Below are 22,976 nucleotides of genomic sequence, written 5' to 3' on the forward strand. Positions count from 1 at the left end.
AAGGGTATGGTGAAGGGCTTTGGTTTTTCAAAAGGGCATTATAACTTTAGCTCCAAGATTGTGATAAAATGGCTTGGGAGGGGATTCAATTTATAGGCTAATGGCTTGAGGGATAGAGGGTTAAGATGGAAGGAAAGATGAAAGCTTAAGAAGGGCTAGGATGGACTCAAAAGGGAGCACATGGATTGTGCTTGTTTAGCACCAATCAGGGAGTGATACATGTCACAAGGTGAGTAGATGGAGGAAAGGGGAAGGATGAGTCAACAAAGGAGGCTGAAAGGATAATATCTTCATAAAGACCCTTCATTACGGCTTGTAAGAGCTTGTAAGAGTCTTTATGACTTTTGTAAGAGCATTCATTGTTAAGTGGTTGGGATATTTTGAGGGGAGTTGAGATTGTTGACTTTCCTTGGCTTAGGAAAGTCTTAAGCTTGCTTAGGGAATGTGACAACATTAGAGAGTGGATTAGGCTTGGGTTTAGGATTAGATTAGGGATGTTAGAGATTTGCAAGTGGATGGTATTCATGAGGGTGGGTGAGTTAGTGGCTAAGCTTGGTTAGTATGGGTGGATGGGGTGGATTAGGCTAAAAAGGGGGTTTAGGGATAAGTTAGGGGTTATTAGATTTGAGGGTTTTATTTATCAAATAGATTTATTTAATAAATGGGGATTTTGGAATTAGATAGAAGAATAGGATTTTATTGATAAATAATAGGTTATTTGATTTATCAATTAGGACTACAGATGATTAATTAAATTAATCAGCTAGGGGATGACAAAGGATTAATTAAATAGGAATTTAATTAATAATTCCTTTAGAGATGGCTAAATTAGATTACCAAAGTGGTGTAATCAAATTTAGGTGTCTACATTTTGCCCCTCTTTGACATAGTGTTGAGACAACACTATTTCAAAGAAGTTCAAATGAAGACGACACGAGGAGGATGTTTTTAGCAACAAGGTTGTCCCAGTCTTGGATAAGAAGAGGAGAGACTAGACTTAGATGATTCCCCCTTAAGAAGGTAGGAGAGAGAGAAATGGGGCTTGAAGGCTTTTTGAAAATACAAGAATCCAAGATAAGCAAGGAGACCCAGATTGGCTAAGAGAAGGGGCTGAATTAGCTCAAACTCTCACTACGGGAGAATGATAAAGGGCTAATCAGAGGCACAAGAGGAAGCAAGCTTAACACTTTCAGGATTGGGGGGGGGGGGATGAAGGAGCAGGGTGCTATAAAAGGGAATCTAGGATAGGGAGATGGATGATGGGATGGCAAAAGCTGAGGCAACAAGATTTCAAAGAGTCAGATTGGCGAAAGATGGGTTTTGAAGATCCCTAGGACTAGGATTGTGGATCTCAAAAGATGAGGCTTGGTGGATTGAGTTGATTGGTGGATCCCTAAAGCTAAAAGTGATGGTTGATTCAAAGAGATACAGTTGCACAAATTGGGGTAGGAGAGATGGATGCTAGATATGGATGGGGGATAATGGAGATGAAGGGAATCCATTGAAGCTTTTTGAGCGGGGGGATACTTTAAAGAGAAGTACCACCATGTAGTTGAGCACTAGATTTGCTATAGGACTGTTGGTTAATTGCCAAGGTTACCAAGAACATCAAGGCCTTTTCACCAACTGTCCAGAGGACTGACGGACTGACTCAAAACAAACATGAAAAGATTGCCCCAACATCACACATGAATCTTGAAAGAATCAGAGTGGAACTAACATTGGGTAACCCACAAGAAGAAAAGAAAAACAAACAAAAGACTTGATCAAGACCTTACGCCCAGATTGCCCCATTCGCAGTATACCATGATATGGAAGATCATGGCAACTTTAAGGAGGGAACAAAAAGATTGTTTGGAAAAGATACTTCAAGACCCAAAAGGGAAGATTCCAAATAAAAAGAAAGTGAAAATCCAAAAGAGAACCATTTGCCAATGAGATGGGTAGGACGAGGTACTAATAGACCAAGACCAGACATGAGGAAAGCTATATCCTACAAGGATCTATCAGAGAGCACCTAAGTTGATGGATCTGGATGATGCGTCTGACAAGCTGAACTAAGAAGGATAACACTTTGGTGATAGGAGATCTAGCTAAAGGATGCATTGGAATAGCTAACCAAGGGTTGTGCGATGTGTGCAAGATGCTAATCAAGGAGGAACTGACACGAAAGCTGGATAGATACAATGGTACTAAGCTAAAGAGGATGTACAAGTTAACTGACCAAAATATGTTACAAATGTACAAGATTGTTCATGTTTGGGTTTCGTGAGATGGAAATTTTTGTGAAGGGTGGGATGTCTGTAATAGTTGATATGTGGATAGTTAGATGGTTTGCGAAAAGCTTAAGTGAAAAAGGGGTTCTTTGTGTGCATGTGATAGGATACAAGCTAGGATACAAGATTATTTAGAAGCTAGAATATGGTACAAGCTTTGGACAAGATTTGGATATACAAGCTATGATACAAGATTTACAAGGTATAATACAAGCTCTGATACAAGATTTACAAGCTAAGGTACAAAAGTTACAAGTTGTACAAGAGGTATTTTACAAGCTCCATTAGATTTTGGATATTTGGTTGGAACACCAAGGGAACAAGTAGGTGTTTTATAGGATGGTGGGTGAATGGATGAGGGATAGGATAGTAATAGATAATGGATTAGTCTTAGTACACAAGGCACTTGAATTACCAGGTTTTCACTAAGGTACCTATCCAAGGCGATTGAATTGCCAAGTTTTCACCATTGGACGCTTATTTCTCTTTACTATTTTTTTTTTTTGTATTTTTCAAAAGTTGGGTATACCAAGGATCTTCAAGCATAGAACTTCTTGAGATGAATGATGTTAGTAGGATCATTCAAGAGGTCTCCTTTCGATGTAGATAGTTGATAGGCTCTGAAGCCAAAGGATGCAGTGACAACATAAGGACCAAGCCATGTAGGTTCAAACTTGCCTTTCTTTTCTCGATCTGCTTGGACTTTCATGTTTTCTTTGAGGACCATGTCACCTGGCTGAAAGTGTCGTAGAATCACCTTCTTGTTGAAATTCCTTTTGAGATGAGTTTGATAGACTATGAGATGATCATAGGCTTGTTGTCACTTCTCATTTAAGAGATCTAGCTAGGTGAGCTAAGCTACTCTGTATTCTTCATCTGATATTTTCCCTTGCAAAGATATGTGCAAGGAGGGAAGTTCAACCTCTATAGGTAGTACCGCTTTGGCACCATAGACTAGGGAGTATGGAGTTTTTCTTGTGGATGTACGGAAGGAAGTTTGATAGGCCCATAGGGCTGGATTTATTTGTAGGTGCCAATCATGGCCGAAATCATTGACAACTTTCTTTAGGATTTTGAGGAGGGTTTTGTTAGTTGCCTCTGCTTGGCCATTACCTTGTGGGAAATATGGGCTAGAAAAGAAGTGATGGATGTGAAGGGAAGTGCATAATTCTTCCATGTTGAGATTTTCAAAGTTACCTCCGTGGTCGGTGAAGATGGTGGATGGGATATCGAAGTGGCAAACAATGTGGTACAAGATGAACTTGGAGACCTAAAATCCTGGAGCTAACACTAGGGGGACTACTTCCACCCATTTAGTGAAATAGTCTGTAGCTGTTATTATCCATTTATGTCCATTAGATGAGAGGGGTGTGATAGTTCCAACTAGATCAAGGACCTAACAAGTGAAAGGACAAGGTGGTGCAATAGGCTGTAGATCCTATGCTGGAGCGTGCACAAGATTTGTGTGCTGCTAACATGGGAGACACTTTTTGACAAAGTCACAGAAGTCTTCTTCAATGGTAGGCCAATAGTAGCCTACTCTAAGGATTTGTCACGCTAGGACAATACCACTCGTGTGGGCACCAAAAAGTCCAGAGTGTACTTCTTTTAATACCATCATGGCCTCATTTTGGTCTAAACATCGAGAGAGAGTATCATGATAACCCCGATGATAAAGGTTATTGGCTATGATAACATAGCGGGAGGATTTTTGGATGAGGTTCTGGCATTGGGTACGTGTGAGGTGAGGGGATATGATACCATCGTTAAGGTAAGTGTGAATCTCATGGTACCAAGGGGATTGGGGACCAACCAAGATACAAACATGGTTTGAATCCTCATTCGCATAGGCAGGTGTGAGGACTTGCTCCACTAAAAATTCATACTGTGTAGCTGCTTGGGGAATTTTCAAGAGTGAGCCTATAGTAGCCATAGCATCTGTTGCTTTGTTATGTATTTGAGGCACTTGTGTAAAATGAAGCCTTGTAAAATGCTGGGTTAGCTGATCAACTAGCTCTTTGTAGGGTAATAGCTTTTCATCTTTGGTTTGATATTCATTTAGGGCTTGCTTGATGATGAGCTGAGAATCACCAAAGATTTGTAGCTCAGCAATGTTCCATTCTGCAACTATCTTTAATCTTGCTATGAGAGCCTCATATTCAGCTATATTGTTGGTGCTAGGGAATTGTAGCTTAAAAGCTTTTGGAATGTAATCTCCTTGAGGTGTGACCAACAATATTCCTACCCTTGATCCACGAGATGTGTATGAACCATCAAAATAAAGTTTCCATGGGGGTTGTTCTTCAATTAGACAGATATGCTCATCTGGAAATTCTGTGATCAACAGATAAGGATCTATTAGAGATGCATCAGCTAGGTGATCTGCTATAGCTTGCCCTTTGATTGCCTTTCTGTGCACATATTGGATGTCAAATTCACTAAGGAGCATAACCCATTTGGCCAAATGGCCTATAAGTGCTGTTCTGGAGAGCATATACTTGAGAGGGTCAATCTTGGAGACTAGTTGGATGGTATGACTTAGCATGTAATGGTGAAGCTTTTGAGTTGAGAAAACAACTGCCAAACAAGCTTTTTCCATAGGAGTGTAATTGAATTCATAACCAACTAGGGTTCTACTATTGTAGTAGATGGCTCTTTCTCTGCTATAGTCATCAAGCTGTGCTAGAACTGCCCCTAGAGTAGTAGGTGTTGCTGATATGTACAAAATCAGGGGATGACCAGGAACCGGTGGAACCAAGATAAGGGGATTGGTGAGATACTGCTTGAGCTGGTCAAAGCTATGCTGACATAAAGGATCCTACTTGAAGTTCTCATCCTTCTTTAGTAAATGTGAAAATGGTGTACACTTATCTGCAAGCTGGGAGATGAAGTGTCAGATAGATTGAAGCTTTCCCTGAAGAGAATGAAGATGTCACAGTGTTTGGGGAGGAGGCATGTCTAAGATAGCCTTGACCTTCTTGGGGTCGATCTCTATACCTCGTTTAGAAACTATAAAACCTAGAAGCTTGCCAGATGTGACTGCAAAGACATACTTCTTGGGATTCAGCATGAGATGATATTTGGCTAACCTATCAAAGACTTTCTCCAGGTCAGCAAGATGATCCATGAAGGTATGAGACTTGACCAAGATATCATCCACATAATCCTCCAAAATGCTATGGATGAGATTATGAAAAATGGTTGTCATAGCTCTTTGATAAGTAGCCCCAGCATTCTTTAGGCCAAAAGGCATCATGTTGTAACAAAAGGTTCCCCAAAGGGTAGTGAATGCTATCTTATGCTGATCCTCTTCTACAATCTTGATCTAATTATACCCAAAAAATCCATCCATGAGGGAAAAAATTTCATGTCCAGCTGTAAGGTCTACAATCATATCTATGTTGGGCAAGGGAAAATCATCTTTTGGACAAGCTTTGTTAAGATCTCTAAAATTAGTGTAGATTTTGATGTCACCAGAAGGTTTAGTGATGGGGACCATGTTAGAGATCCACTCTAAGTAGTTGATAGGTTGGATGACCTTAGCAGCTAACATTCTTTCTAATTTAGCTTTGACCAATAATGCCACCTTGGGGTGCATTTTTCTAAGCTTTTGTCTGACGGGCTTGATCTGTGGATTGACTGCAAGATGATGAACTACAAGATTTGGATCAAGCCCTGGCATGTCCTGATATGACCATGAAAATTGGCCAATGTTTTCTCTTAAGACCTCAAAGAGGAGGTCGGCTTGGTCTTGTGATAGGGATGCAACAATGTGAACAAGTTTGGGGATCTCTGAAGAATCGATGTTGACTTCTCTAGTATCCTTAATTAGAATAGAAGATATCTCTGGTCGATTATCTTGAGGAGGTAATGCTAAATCCTCATGTTCTGCTTGTGGCTCTGGATGTTCTTGCTGAGGGGTTCTCTTCGCTGCCTTAGATAGTCTCAGATTCACCTTAGTTCCAGTTTTGGGTGTATCAGAACTAGGTTGGGGATTTTCTCCATAATATCCCTTGGGATTTAGCTTGTAGATATAGGTAGAATCTAGCTTTGTTTTCTTGTGAGGTGTTTCAGCTCCCATGAATCTTAGAAGCACTTCCTCTGATGTGAACTTATCAATGTGTATGACACTTGGTTGGTTCCAATCTATGAGTTGTGGATGGGCAAGTGGTAGGTCAATGAGGTGGATGGATAGTTCTTGGAGAATAGAGTCTCTGAGGGAGATTTGGTCTAGGATATCGTCGTAGGCTCTCTTTAAAACTTCCTTAGGAATGTCTTCTATTTTGACAAGGTCCCAGTGAATGTTCAAAAAAGCATGACCGTTCTCATTGGTGCCCCCAGTTGTGGGTATGCCAAAGCCAAGACCTAACTTTGATTCCCACTTGTGTGCATTGATGGGGCACTACATGCCTCTTTCTTCTGGTCCTAGACCACCACCTTGATAGTTCCATTTGTCAGTGATGAGCTTATGTTCTTTGGGATACTTTTGGCTGAAGTGATCAAGGCGTGCTTGATTTCTTTGAGGTGCATCCTTATGTAACCAATTGTTGATATCTGGAGTGAGCTCCTCATGAAGAGGGATTTTCGAGGATACAAAGGTTGTTGGGCCAAACTGTTTGTATCGAGGAGGTGGAATCTCCTTAGGTTTGTGATATGTCGGTCATCCATGGGCATTTGGATCAAGTGGAAGTGCCCTGACAGCAAATGCATCTGACAGACTATACTCTCCAAAGCCTTTGTTATTGATCTTCACGGTAGACGGGGTGGAGGCGAGGATGGTTTTCTAGTCATTACAAGTGTGGGATGAGCTGGTGATGGATGTGCTGATATTAATTCCAGGGAAATGGTTTGTATATGAAGCTTCAACTACATTACAGTAAGCAAAGGGTTTTGGATCGGCATGGATGGTTACCTCAATGCCTTGATGAAGAAATTTGACGCACTAATGGTAAGTGGATTGAATGGCTTTCATGACATGAATCCATGGGCAACCAAGGAGGATGTTAAATGGTAGGTTTAGATCAATAACATGGTAGAGTGTCTCTTGGATGACTGGCCCAACCTTGATTGGCAGCAAAATAGTTCCTTTTGTGGTTCTTTCCAAGTTGTCATAAGCTTTGATGGTGATAACCTCACTGATGATATCTGCCTTAGTATACCCAGCTTGTTTTATGAATTTTAGGGTTTAAATATTCAAGGCTGATCCATTATCTATCATTACTCTTTTTACAGAAAAATTGGATACCATGATGGCTATGCAAAGCAGAAGGGTGTGATCTTGCTCGACCACGGGTATGTCGGTGGGTTTGAACGATAGGGCACATGAGGCTGAAAGGTGTGCAACAAGATTACAAAAATTAGTAGCATTGATATTAGAAGGGACACAGGATTCTATGAGAGCACTGTCAAGGATATTCTTGTACACAGGACTAGTATGAAGAAGGTCTAAAATGGAGATTTGGGCTAGCATGTTCCCAAGGTGTTCCAAGATTTTGTACTGGCTTTTTGATGGAGCTGATGGTGCTGGTGAAATGGGTGGGCCTACGATGTTAAATTGGGCTCTTCAAGTGGTGACTTCACACTCATTGTTTGGTCCTTGGATATTGATAACATTGACAGAAGGCTCTTTCTCAGATATACAACCTATAAGGCTACCATAGTCTATATAGGATGAAGTGTGGTCATTGTTCTTCCCATGCTGTTGGTTTGGCTGACGATTGTTGGTGTTGTTGTTGTTGGTTTGGATAGGTGCTTTTCCAAAATTTTGGTTGTTGTGTGGAGGAAAAGCATTTTGATAGATCTATAAGCCTACATTGGGAGAGGTTTGGGCACCAATAGTGATTTCCTTCCGATCAATGAGGTCTTGCTCATAGTCTTTCAGTTTCATGCATCTGAGGGTAGTGTGACCTTTTACCCTATGAAATTTGTAGTACTCATTGTCTTTGTACCATGCAGCTTTGGATTGGCTTGGGTCAATTTGCTGGGTAGGAGGAAATTGGATGAGGTTTTCCTTGACTAATTTCTCAAAAATGACATCCAATGGCTCACCAAGGGGTGTATAGTTTCTAGGTGTAGGTTGGAATCTGGGCTTTTGTCCTACAACTACATTGATGGCATTAGCTTGATTGCTAGACCCTTGGAAGTTGGGTCTTGGATTATGGTTTTCATAGCTTTGGTTATGCTATTGTTGGTAGTTGATAGCTTGCTGATTATTTGGTTGATATGGTGGGTTGGACTAGTTTTGAGAAGGACCAACAATATTCACATGTCTGGTGTCAGTGACACCATCTATTGCAATGTGCTTTTTTTTGTTCCAATACCTAGACTTGTCATTGGAATGTGATTGATTTTGGTTGGCTTCCTTGTAAATCTTGACCACACCATCTTTAATGAGTCCTTACTCAAGGATCATTCCTTTCTCTTTGATATCTTTGTAGGTCTACAAATAGTTCATGGTCATGTGGTGAGCCAAGCTGGGATGGGCATTATCAATAAACATTTTCACCAAATGGTGCTCTGGCAAGGTACAAGATATGCGGGTGGTAAGGGTTTGCCATCTTTACAGATATTTGGGAAGGCTTTCTCCACCTTTTTGCTTGGTGTGGACAAGATCAACTACTGATAGCTCTATTTCAACAAGATGGGCATATTGGGCTACAAATGCCTTAGACAATTTAGCAAAATTTTTAATTGTGCCATAGGGGATTCTATAAAACCATTCCAGAGCTAGTCCAGCCAAGCTTTTGGGAAAGAGGCTCAAGAGGAAGACGTCATCGTATGCCACTTCTTGGTAGTGCATATAAAATTCTTTGATATGTGTGATAGGGTCTCCTTTTCCTATGAATTTTTCAAATTTGGGTACCTCAAAGTGTTTGGGAAATGGTGTCATGGTAATGGCTCTGTCAAATGGGTAAGGACACACATTCTCAAACTTGAATGTCTTCGGATCATTCCCTTCTTGGATGGCTTTCAGAGCTGTCTTCATTTGCTCCCATTCTGAATTGATAGGTGATGGATGGGGTGCCCCCAATGTAGGAGTGCCTTGAGGTAGGTATGCACTAGATGGGGCCACTGAATATGGATGGATGTGAGGGATTTGCTGATAGGGATTGTACATTGTTTGGGCAACTACATGGTGGATGACAGGTTGTTGAGGGGGAGGTGGCGCATATTGTTGCATGTGCTGCGAGGCTTGCTATTGATATGGGATTTGAGGTTGGGATTGAGGAACATAAGCTGGTTGTGGGATAAATGGATTTCTTTGTGGAGGTAAGGTATAAGATGGGTGTGAAGCTTGGGGAAATGATCAGGGGGCTTGTGGGGTTTGACCAAGGTATGTGGGCTATGCTCCCATTTGGGATGGTACCTACAAATAATTGGTGGTTGGCTGGATTGGTGGATTACCTCCTAGAAGTGGCATTGAAAAGTAGTTGGTAATAAGAGGTAATGGATTAGTTGGTGGTGGAGGTGGTGGGAATTGAAAGCTTGGGAATGGAACTGATGGAGTTTGATAGCTTTGTGGCTGGATTTGGAAGCTTGGTAGAGTGGTGGAGGGAGCTGGGGTCATTTGGGAGTGTGGCAAAAAATTGGCAGTAGCTTGTGGGATTTGATAGCTTTTTGGAGTGAGGGTAGTAGCTTGTGGATTTGTGGCTGATGGTATTGAGCTCCCAAGACCTAATGGAAATGATGGGATTGTGCTTGGGCTGTGGTGAACAAGCTAGGGGTGATGAAAGGTTGATTACTTGGCCCCATGGGTGGCATCCCTATTGTATATTGCTGAGGTTGGCCAAAGATGCTAGCACTGATTTGGGAGATGGGTGGATTTGGAAGGCTAGGTTGGGGAACAACAGCAACAATAGTGAAGGGGGTGAACGGTGAGGTGTTTTGGGTAAAGGGGGTTTGGAGCAGAGAGGTATGAACCAAGGATGGAGTGGTGGTGGCTGGGTTGGCTTGCGGCATGGAGATTTCAACTTGGGTGGATGATGGTATGTTTGGGTCTGTTGGATCATATGGATTGGCTGGAGGCTCTTCTTTTGGCATATATTGAGGATAATTTGGATCATAAGAGCCTATGGGTGGTGGCAGCTTCCCAAACAATAGGTGAGATGGATCTAATAATGGAGGGGGTCTTCCAAAGTCAAAGGTTCCTACATTGTCCCTTCAAAAATTAGCCATGATTGTCTCTTTGTTCTTGTCTATAATGACGTTTACCAATACTGCATTTCCTAGTTGGTTCATGAAAGCTTCAATGTTAGTAGATGATGGCATAGCTTTCTCTGGGCTGAAGGATGGATGAGTGCTCAAGGGGGGTGAGGCTGTTCGATCCAAATGATAGGGCTCCATTGTTTCTTTCTTCTTGGCTAAGCAAGTGACGGGTGGCATGAAAAATGCTCCTAGGGATGAGATGCAACAAATGCTGGTGGATGCAAAAGGGAGGAAGGCTTTTCTATGCAAATGATTTCCTAGGTTGAGGCAAAGCTATATGAAAAAACCTAAGGAGGATTGGGTTGGGGATTCTAACTTCAAAGATATGTTGCCAAAGCACAAAAGGTCTGCTTTCCTATGTGCAAGCTTGGTGGTGATTGTGTCAACTTAAGGATAGACTGATGATCCTTTAGGAAGAACATGAGATTGACCACTTATGGATCCCAACCTTTAGCTCAAGGTGATGAGGGATAACAAGTGACAAAGATAGATTACCCTAGAAAAAGCTCTGTCAAAGGGATAACCTTGGTGAGATTGGTGGATTTGAAAGATTTTAGGAATGGAAAACTTTTAGCAAGGTGACAACAATTTTTGAAGGCTTGGATGTGAAGATTTTGGATTGCTGGCTAGATGGTTTGGTCCTAAATGAGATGGATGAGCTAATAATGCTTAAGGGGATAACCTAAGATGGCTAACTTTTCTACAAAGATGACTCTAAGGTGAAGCTTATCCAAGAAGGTGTGGAGAAACAAGGGTGTCTAATCATAGAAATCATGCCTAGTTGGTAAGGAATAAGCAGGATTAACTCCTAGATTTTGGCTAAATTTGATGGTGCGCTCTAACTAGGCCTCTTGAAGGGCTTCGTCAGCAGTTTTGTCCTCTGCTTTGTGGAGTTTGGAAATTCGAGGACTTGGTGTTAGTTCCTTTCTCTTGGCTGAAAGTTCTTGGTATGCCTGAGATGGCTTGAGTTTAACTTTGTGGAACTTCTGTTTGGGTTTGGGTTGCTCTGACATGAATTCTTGAATCTGCTTGGCTTTGAGAGACCTCGATTATTTTGCTTCAACTTGTTCAACTTGGAATAGGCAGTGACTACGCTAAGTGTGCCCTAAGCTAGGATTGACCAAGTTTGGCAAACATGCATTCAATAAGTAAAAGACCAAGCAATAGATAGAAACAACGAGATAGAAGTTTTGATTCATAGAATATGATACTTGTGCCAAGGAGTGTGTGTTTTCTACAAATGTTTCGATCAGTCACTTCAAACACATTAACATCCTAGATGGTTGTCTACAAAGCTGACAGTTGGTTTAGCTAGGGAGTCCTTGATATACCCAAGGTATGTGAGGCCCAAATCTGTAGATGAAACCAAAAAGATGTCACACAGCCGAGAGGAGCAGTAACCCACTTCTCCTCTTTCACTTCTCAAGGGTATAAAGTTCCTTGAGGCTTAGCCTGAGTGAAAAAATCTTGATTTCAAGAGAGGTGTCTTTCGATTCACCTCTCGATTCTTATACTCCATCAGAATGCTAGAGTTGAGGTCATCCAAGGGGTGATGAAATCCCCAAGTAGGCCTCCTAAAAAGAAACAAGGTTTTGGATCCTAATCTTATGCACCCAATATGGCCTCGAAAGACGACAAGGGGAGAGAAGACTTGGATGACCTTGGGCTAAAAAACACGCTTGTTCTTTTACCAACTGACTCTTATGTGTGTTGATCTAGGGTTTGCAAGCACTCATGTTTAAGAGGCAATGTTCAATTCCAACTTTGAAATGCGCCAAAAAAGAAAAATTGAGTGAAGAATGAACACAAGAAGAAGAGTTAGGGTCAACAAAAAAGTAAACCCACGTGCTCGGAGGCCCTCCACGTCAAGTATCGATTAATTTTCTTTTAAAGCATTCAAGAGTTGGTGTGATTTTGTTGTAAAGCCCAAAACAAAGATGTGTGAGACTCGATTTGTCAAGCGTGTGCTCGGAGGCCCTGCACGTCAATAGTTGTTCAATTTTAGTGCCCAAACTTGAAGTGTGATCGATTTAATCTAGAGTTTTGGTCATTTAAGAATTTTGATAAAGTTAAAGAAAATGTTCAAAGACCAAGTGAGTGAGTTAGATTATGGAACATTTAACACCTTTTTCAAGAGGACCCATCCCCATAAATGGCGCTGAGATTGCAACCAATGGTTGAATTGATGGGTGATTAGAAAGGAGGTGAGTACAAGGAACTACTCAAATTGATTTTTGCAAATTTGTATTTAACTTAACAAAGTTCTTAAATGTACAAAAATCAAACTTTACCTAAATTGCATGTGGAAAAGAGATTTGTTTTGTTCAATTTTAGAATCTCCAAATGAAGTGTTTGATATTGCAATGGTTAATTGATCTTTGGCATTCAAGATTGGATTTGTTGTTTTAATCATGCATTCAAGGAAAATTTTATTTTAATCCATGGCATTCAAGAGTGCATTTTGAACAACATACATTCAATGAAAAATGTGTTTAACCATTCAAGTTCATTCCACGAAAAACCTAAAAAACATGATTAGTCACCCAAAAAGTTGCTCCAACCTACAATAAGACAAAAAAGGAAATTGATTAGTCACCCAAAATCTTCAAAAAGGAAAGCTTAACTATGGAAAAAAATTTTGAAACTTTTTTTGCTGTTTTTCCTATGCGTAAAAATGCTTTAAATGGTCTAAATCCTATGGAACCACTAAAAGTCAAATTTTGAAAATAACTAGGAAACTAGACCAATGCATCTAAGGCTAGAAAATTCCTATGATGGATACACTCGACTACAATCTTGGGTCAACTATAAGGCATAACTCCTTCTTCACTTTAGGCTTTGCAAGACCTAGATAGGTTAACCTTGAGGTTCTAATATATGGTACTAGTGTAATTAAACATAAATTTGAACCTATTAAAAATATATGCAACTCTTTTATCTTCTGATACTTATGAAATAACATAGGAACAAAATAGCTACAAATCATAACCTATGAACCCATAAGGTAAGTGAGGGTTAATCCTTTTCAGCCCACTACAAAACATGAAAAAATGAATCAATTTTGATTAAAAAGATTTGTGCAAATTCCCTTCATCTTAGCTTGCATCTGATTTAGTGATCAATGCCTTATCCATTGGGACATAGAGTCATTACTAGCAGGATGACCTAACTTGATTGCTTTATAATTAAGTTTTTTTTACTAAAATCCTCAAACTCCATTCTTATGAAATATCCCCTCCATACACCCAGAAACCCTATCAAAACATTGTAGCATTTACTTAACTCCTTGAGTCAAAAGAAACAACAGATTTGACATACAACTCATCCAAGCTATCTTAAATCAAATGAACCTTATTCACTTAATTACAAAGTTAATAGCATATAAATAATCAAGAGATAGAATAAGAAAACACAAATAATTCATTGTAAATCCCCTTTGCATTTATCCTTGGAAAGACTAAATTCATCAATTGGTAAAACTAAATGTAACTCAAGATACTTCACATGATCTAGCATCAATTACCATTTATCTTAGAGAAACACCACATTAAATGAAAATCTAAACCTGCACAAGAGTGGATGTCTGGCCTTCATTGCTAGAGCTCAGCTCAATAGATAGGAAGCAAAACCAACAAAAACCTTGGTTTCATAGTGAAAACTAGAACCCTACTAGTATCACAGAGAAAACTACCAACTATAACAATGAAAAAGAAAGAGAATGATATAGGAGAGATCAATTCCCAAATCTATTTTGCATCTGACATGTGTCCACTTGAAAAACCTCCTGAAGAAGTGAAAAGAATCTCTCTAATCTCTCTCTACAACTACATATCAAATCCTTGATAATATTAGCTCTTGAAAGCATAAAGTGATTTAGATATTTGACTGAAAGAATAACTAATTTTAATGCCAAATCTGCAATCAAAGCAAAGGCAAAAATTCAGTTGAAATGACCTCGAAAAACCAAGAAAGCTTTTTCATAATCACTTTAGGCTTCAACAATGTTCAAATGTTTTTCTCCCAACTAATTGTGATGCTTCATGATGAGTTCTACCCATTCTACTAAGAATGCCTTGGAAAACACAAATATGTTTGTGGAGTGAATTAGTGAATGTATATGAGAAGTATGTTAGCAAGTAATACTAATCTATTAAAAGAACAAAAGCATTAACTAGCATATAAATCATAACATAAATGAGAGACTAAAAGAGAAACCCTCAAATGAGAATATGAGCCATGGAATGGCTCTCTCAATGAGATTATTCTCTTGATGTATGGATGATTCTAAAGATTGGGATGTATGCTCAAGGTTCTCAAAAACTAGCTTCAATGGAGATGGTAAATGGCAAATTGGTAGCTTTGTGAGCTCTCAATTTGGCATCATAAGGGTATGGTGAAGGGCTTTGGTTTCTCAAAAAGGCATTATAACTTTAGCTCCAAGATTGTGATAAAATGGCTTGGGAGGGGATTCAATTTATAGGCTAAGGGCTTGAGGGATAGAGGGTTAAGATGGAAGGAAAGATGAAAGCTTAAGAAGGGCTAGGATGCACTCAAAAGGGAGCACATGGATTGTGCTTGTTTAGCACCAATCAGGGAGTGACACATGTCACAAGGTGAGTGGATGGAGGAAAGGGGAAGGATGAGTCAACAAAGGAGGCTCAAAGGATAATATCTTCATAAAGACCCTTCATTACGGCTTGTAAGAGCTTGTAAGAGTCTTTATGGCTTTTGTAAGAGCATTCATTGCTAAGTGGTTGGGATATTTTGAGGGGAGTTGAGATTGTTGACTTTCCTTGGCTTAGGAAAGTCTTAAGCTTTCTTAGGGAATGTGACAACATTAGGGGGTGGATTAGGCTTGGGTTTAGGATTAGATTAGGGATGTTAGAGATTTGCAAGTGGATGGCATTCATGAGGGTGGGTGAGTTAGTGGCTAAGCTTGGTTAGTATGGGTGGATGGGGTGGATTAGGCTAAAAAGGGGGTTTAGGGATAAGTTAGGGGTTATTAGATTTGAGGGTTTTATTTATCAAATAGATTTATTTAATAAATGGGGATTTTGGAATCAGATAGAAGAATAGGATTTTATTGATAAATAATAGGTTATTTGATTTATCAATTAGGACTATAGATGATTAATTAAATTAATTAGCTAGGAGATGACAAAGGATTAATTAAATAGGAATTTAATTAATGATGCCTTTAGAGATGGCTAAATTAGATTACCAAAGTGGTGTAATCAAATTTAGGTGTCTACAGTGAAGACCTGTGCAAAATTTGACCCCATATCTAGAAAATTTATCTCGTGCTGGTTCCAATGGTATAATACACTGCATTTTTTAGATAAATTTTTTTTTACTATGGTCCATTTGAAATTTTGGCTCCCAATCCATGAACAGAGCTTAAAAAAGAAAAATTTAAAAGTTTATATAGTCAAAACTATATAAAAACATTTAAAACAATTTAAATTTTTGGATTTGAAAAATCATGTGTTGGAGAGCTTTTAATTTTAATTGTAATTTTATATTTACATTTCTCTTTATTTCCTCCAATCTCATGATGCCACATGTCAGACTGTGATAGGTCCCCTAACCATTGGCAGGTCCCACACATCTGAGCATAGAAGCACTTGCAATCTTCTTAATCCTTTAAGCTCTTACATTTTTAGCCTGGGCATATACACAAAAAGCCATCCTGACCTTATTTAGGCATATATGTGGGCCACTTTTATGATGAACATAAGAGCGTAAGCCTACCATCCTTCCCCTTACACTCACGTGCTCAAGACCCCGTGTATGAGTGTAGACACCTAGAAATGCACACCACCATGCAAAATTTGAGCCTCCATGTCTGCTAGCCTATCCACTTGCCCCCATGGGACCCACCACACGCAGCTAGCCTTTAAAAGGCTCTTGTCTTGTAGACAACATATGATGTGTAATGAATAATATTTAAACCATTCAAAACTCATCACATCCCTAATGTCGGACTAAACATTTTTCTTTTCTTTGCCATTCTGTAGTCTTGATCTTCATTGGTGCCAAAGCAATAAAGCCAAACTTACCTCTATATTCATCCTACTACACCCTACTATTCTCCTCCTTGTTATGTGGCATGGGCATCTGCTTTGATGTTACGGGTGAGCTTCCATCTTTACACATCCCTCGGAGTGCTTCCTTGCTGGTGCCACCCCTACAAACTACTCCTTCAAAGCTATAGCTATTCTTTTCAAAAAGGATTGGTTCTCCTCTTTTGGACATGAAGCTCTTTCCTTGGAGATGTGGTTGCTTTCTCAATTGGATTTCTCCTCCAAAACAACAAACATTCTCTTTTCTTTCTGTTATTTGCATGAGCTGCATACATGGTGTTGATGTTCCTCTGCCTGCAGATATGTTTTGCAATTTATCAAGGGGTAGATCCCCTATTTCAAGCTTTTGATGCTTTGCTAGTGTGGGCTGAAAATGAGAGGAATGCCTCCTCTTTCAAACTTATCTCTTACCATTTCCATGTTGATTTCTAGCATGCTCCTTCATTTCCTTGACGTGAACCATCAATTTGGCATCCCTTTTTGGTGTAGGTTGCCTCTATGAATAGTAGCTCTTATCCTTTTCTAATTCTTACAAATATCTATTGAATGTGGTGTCGCTACCATGTAAAGTCATTAACAAGACATTTTTAGTTTATCTTTTTGTATAATTACCATTCTTAGAAAAATGAAAAACAATTCCTACCACTTGCCCAGGAGTTCTTTCCTCTCTAGACAAATCCACAATGTTGCAAAAGAGAAAAGACCAAAAATGACTACACCTATTTTTTAAAACCTTCAACATTATGGTTGGGTCATATGCCCCATAAAATGAGACAAGAAAGAGCTTGTAACAATGCTTTATACAATCTTCAATCATAAATGTTATTCCATTTATTATGATAACTAATCATCCACTGGCCAACATCTCTCCAAACCAGTTGAGCAAAGGCATAATGAATGACTAAATGGGAGAAAGACTTTTCATTCATACATGGAATACAAACACTATGCCCTTGTCCTCTATCTCTTCATACTCTCTAACATAGAAAGATGATTTCCTTGTATTGGAGGTTTTTCTCTATTAAAATTTGATGGAGTTAAGGTATTGTAAGCATGAACCAATAGTATACATGCTGCCAAACTCTAGATTATAGTAGATAAGGAACACTTGCTTCTTGCATTGTAACCTAAAGCAGTTGATCTCTCATGATTGTGTACCATTTTTCTCATTCCTTTTATTCTTAGAGACAACACTTTTCCATAGTGTAGCTCCTCCTTTTTAGCTTACGTGTTCTCCCCTTTTAAAACCCTTTGAGAATCTTTATTCCATGCATATTTGCATTAATATGATGAAATCAGTCAGGCCCCAGGTGAGTCTAGCTATAAAAAATTTTGTTTCCAAACGATTGAACTACAAAATTGACTCATTGACCCTTTCATACTGATTAGAAACAAGTTTAACTACTGATCTATCATTAAAACTCATTTTATCACTTTATTGCAACTTGTCAACTTTGTGCCAGGAGGTCTTTTGACTAGCTTTGAAAACTGATCTAAACCTTTAACCAAGCTTTGAAATTAAATACATTAACTCTCTGTTCTACATAATTTTAACCTATCAATCATGAGGAGAGTATAAATCTACAATTTGGGCTCATGATAAATAACAGGACAGAAATGGTGAGTGGTCAAAGTGGGCTACTCAGAATTTGTAGACTAGAAACATTGACAAAAAGGTGATTTTTGCAAATGGAAATGATCTAGGAAAGTGTGTAGATGGAATCATCACGACTTGAAAATTGGCACACTTGAACTATTTTTAGAGTAAAACACAGTGGTACAAACTATGTGATCTCACCTATCATAGATTTTAAATTATGACATCATGAACAGGGGTACTAATCAATCTGCATTTCATGACACCAATGAAAATTTATAAATCACAAATAGAATTGTGTTTGAAAATTGATTAAACATATTCATCATAAGCTCAAATTAAGAACATAGAAAGTCTTAGGCCCCTAGAATATGATGCAAAATGAATTTTCTTATTCGGGTCAACTAGTCAAAAGTTATGATAGGTCAAACAGGGCCTTCCAAAATTTTGCACAATTTGCAAATGCTTGAAAATAGTAAACTACCAACTTTGAGAGGTTCAAAACCTAATCAAACGAATTTGAAATGACTTGAAACTTGGAACATAGTTTCTTTGATATGCATATTAAATATTACCATAGTGGCAGGCTATAAAACATTTCTAGGTTAAAGATATTCAAAGGAAAATTGGGCTTCCTATCATTTTTTAACACTTGGGAAAAATGTAGATTTGGAAATTGCTCAAAACAGGACTTCACAAAATAGCTTAGAATGTGAATTTATCAATATGAAACATATGCATATGTCAAATGAAGGGTGGTAAACAACTGAAACACCACCTAAGCCTTAAAGTGACAACCAGTTACTTATGCGCAAAAAGCATTCATAGGGGGCTCAAAGTGGTTCAAAATTTGGAATAGACACTCAAAATAGAAATGCAATTTTGAGTGCCATTAATACCCACAATATGATGTACTAATATAAATATCCTTGTTAGAGGATGGACCCTATTAGGATTCTATTGCAACATTTAGTACATATGAGTCCGTATTAGGAGACTTTGAATCCCTATTAGGAGATTCCAACCCTATTAGGAGTTGTAGATGATAGAAGGATTCACTATCCAAATAGCTTCTAGGGAAAGATCACTGAACTCACTATCCAACTAATCTCTCAACTATTCCTCACTAAAATAATTGCATGAATTGTACTTTAATTTTTTTCTTTTGTCCTATCAACTAGACCAATCACTTTTAGACCTTGTAGACTAGGTCATGAACCTTGGATCCAAGTATCCAACTTCGGATCACACAATGAAACATCAACAATGAAGTTTCCTTCACTTTCGCTCAACTTTACTTATCTTCACGTTCCACTCTTCAATCATTTGCATTCATCCATCCATCCATCATACATGATAAAGGAAAATGTCCTTACTTTATATCAAATCCATAAAACAATTCTCTGAGTCAGCTATTATACCTTCTCAATTAATTATTATAGGATCACATTAAGAATACATTACACTTAGCGATAACATTAATCTTCCACCTTGCTACTTGAATAAATTTTTGTACACGTGTCATTATGATGAGAAAGATTGACCACATCATCATTGGAATGTCTTCTTCACATATGTAACCTCAACTTCTCAAAATAACAAATCTGCTAAGATATATACCAAGTTTACCAGAACATGCCTTTGTAAACTCTACCTTAGAACAATCTTTACCAAAAATTTTATAACTTCTTCAAGCCTCAACATCTTATGCTTTCCAAGGTTAGTTGCATATACTAGACACTTAGTAGTATCTCCCTTTAACCTCACTATTGAAAATGCTTGATGATCTATTCATACCAACTTGATCTTTTTTTTGTTCTTCTATTAGATACCACAAAAAATTGCTATGTTGACATAAATGACAAACACAATCATGAATATAACATATCATCATGATAATGATCTAATCATGTTTTTACAATACTCCCCCATAGGAATATCATCAACATTTATGCTTCCAATAGTAATGTGGCTTTTTGGGAGGGTTAGAGATGGTTACAATATGTTTTGTTTCTCTCTACCTGCCAGATCTAGATAGGATGGACTCATTATGTTTTGTTTATCCTTTTTGTAAATCTGGCATTAATTCCCTGGCCAAGAAAATTATCTTTTTGCATTTTATGATGTTGTAATGCATATATGTTGAGATGCTTACTTTTATTTTTCATACGAGTAGATATGCTTAGATGTCACATATGAGCAGATATGTTTATGTCACTTCTTTTGCTAAATATGGTTGGATTTGTAGTATTATTTTCTTTTCCATACCACATTCAAAGTGATTAGGCTACTAGAAACATGTAGAAGTAATATGTTTCATAGCTACATTGGATTCATCCAATCCTTTTGTTTTGAGTTGTGCTAGGGTCAGGGCATTCTTCATGCTAGGAAGAACCTTGTGGAAGCTAAAAACTCTATGGTTGGCATGGTAAAAGTACCAAGTTCACGCTCTCATCTCAGATAGTAGATGAATGATGTCTGATGACTTTGGAGACTGGATCTTTCCAAAGGACATATGTACAAAGCATCTTATTAAATTTTTAGTGATGTATTATAAAACTATCATCTTGAGATGATCATTATAATGTAATTATGTAATTGGATAATGTATCTTGGTGGTCTTGATATACTATTTTATCATGCATATGATGGGAATATGAGGGATGTTTGATATGTAGATCATCATCTTAGTTATTATATTGAATTTGCATTTAGTTTTGATAAACTAAATTGTTAAATCTTGATTATGGTTAAGGAAATAAAATATGACTTTTTAGACCAGTTTTGTGCTATTATTTCTGAAGCCTAAGCATTTGTATGTTGTGGCATATGCTAACTGACATTCAGTTCTTATATTGGTAGGCAATGATTTATATGCACATGAAAATATAAGAAACCAAATTTCACAATGACTCAAAACAACAATCAAAATAAAATTAGATGTACATTTTGGCATGTTGTTTAGACCTAATAAAGTTCCTTATATGAGTTTTCAATAACTGCCACTAGAAGATAAAGATAAATTGAGTTGAATGATACTATTGTTATCATCAATTGGTTGAGTTAAAGAAGATGCTTGAACCATCAAAGAATTATGTATAATGGAGAACTATTTAAGAAAATTAGTATTTTTGGTATTCTCCTCAATCAAGTCAACTTATCCAAAGAGAAGGAAATGTCATGTTATATTAGAAACTTTAATAACAATCATAACTTGACCAACTTGCAAAATGTTTCAACAAAAGGAGTTTCTTATTCAACCTCAAAATGCCAAAAATAATATACAATAATGGGATCAATCACTTTGTTAAGTTGGATAAGTTATGGAAAGAACTAATATATTGGCATAATTCATATGTTAGCAATTTAGAGAACTTCTCAAAGCTTATCAAAATGTCGGTGATACTACATAAAGTCTCTCAACATGCATATGGGCGCTATATTGGGCTCTTCTCAAAGTTGGTGAAGTTCATTTAAGCACCAACATTTCCTAGTTTTCCACTCATCAACAATACATGAAATTATCCAAGTTCATTATAATTTATACACATTCTTTGTGATGAGTTATTTATTATAATCAATTTGTCTTAAAGTTGGTAAAAATGTTGACAAGAAGTAGTGGAAAATTAAAGATGAGGAAAACTAAAAGAAGTGTTTTGGTCATTTTTCTAAGTTTCTTAAACAATCATCAAGTCTAGAGGTAGTAGTTAATATAACTACCCAAAATTTATATAATAAATATTAGGTATCTGCAACCAACAACACACTTAGTAACTATGGTAATGAATGGATAAAGAGTCTCATTATTGGCATGCATACAACTTGAAGAATGAATTGAAATGACTACAAGATTTATAGAGAATACACTTCTTAAAAATAACTTGAGAAAAGTATGGTAAACATTGAGCTTGACAACCTTGACTAACATCCTCTCTACCAAGTCAAGATGAGAGAACCATACTATAGACACCTAAATTTGATTACACTATTTTAGTAATCCTATTTAGTTATCTAAAAAGGTATTATTAATTAAATTTCTATTTAATTAATCCTTTGTCATCCCCTAGTTGATTAATTTAATTAATCATCTATAGTCCTAATTGATAAATCAAATAATCTATTATTTATCAATTAAATCCTTTTCTCCTATCTAATTCCAAAAATCCCCATTTATTAAATAAATCTATTTGATAAATGAAATCCTCAAATTCAAAAACCCCTAACCTATCTCTAATCCTCCATTTAGCCTAATCCACCCCATTCACCCATACTAACCAAGCTTAGCCACTAACTCACCCACCCTCATTAATGCCATCCACTTGCACATCTCTAACATCCCTAAGCTAATCCTAAACCCAAGCCTAATCCACCCCCTAATGTTGTCACATTCCTTAAACAAGTTTAAGACTTTTCTAATCCAAACCAAAGTCTCCCCTCAAAAAACCCAACCACTAAGTCATGAGTGCTCTTGCAAAACATAAAGACTCTTACAAGCCCACTCATGACTCTTACACCCATCTTCCACACTCTTCCCTCTTCCACACTCATTCCTCTTACATCCTTCTTACATACTCAACCCCACTCATCATTATTTTAACCAACCCTTTACCCTACCCTCTCACACTCATCCTCCTTGTGACAAGTGTCACCTTCCCATTGGTGCTAAACAAGCACAATCCATGTGCTCCCCTTTGAGTGCATCTTAGCCCTCCTTAAGCCTTCATCCATCTTTGCATCTAAGCCCTCCATCCCTTTACCCCTTAGCCTATAAATTGAATCCCATCCCAAGCCATTTCATCAACAATCTTTGAGCTA

Source organism: Cupressus sempervirens, chromosome 10 (genome assembly GCF_028749045.1).
Source record: "Cupressus sempervirens isolate cs-2001-9-10 chromosome 10, ASM2874904v1, whole genome shotgun sequence".
NCBI classification, from domain to species: Eukaryota; Viridiplantae; Streptophyta; class Pinopsida; order Cupressales; family Cupressaceae; genus Cupressus; species Cupressus sempervirens.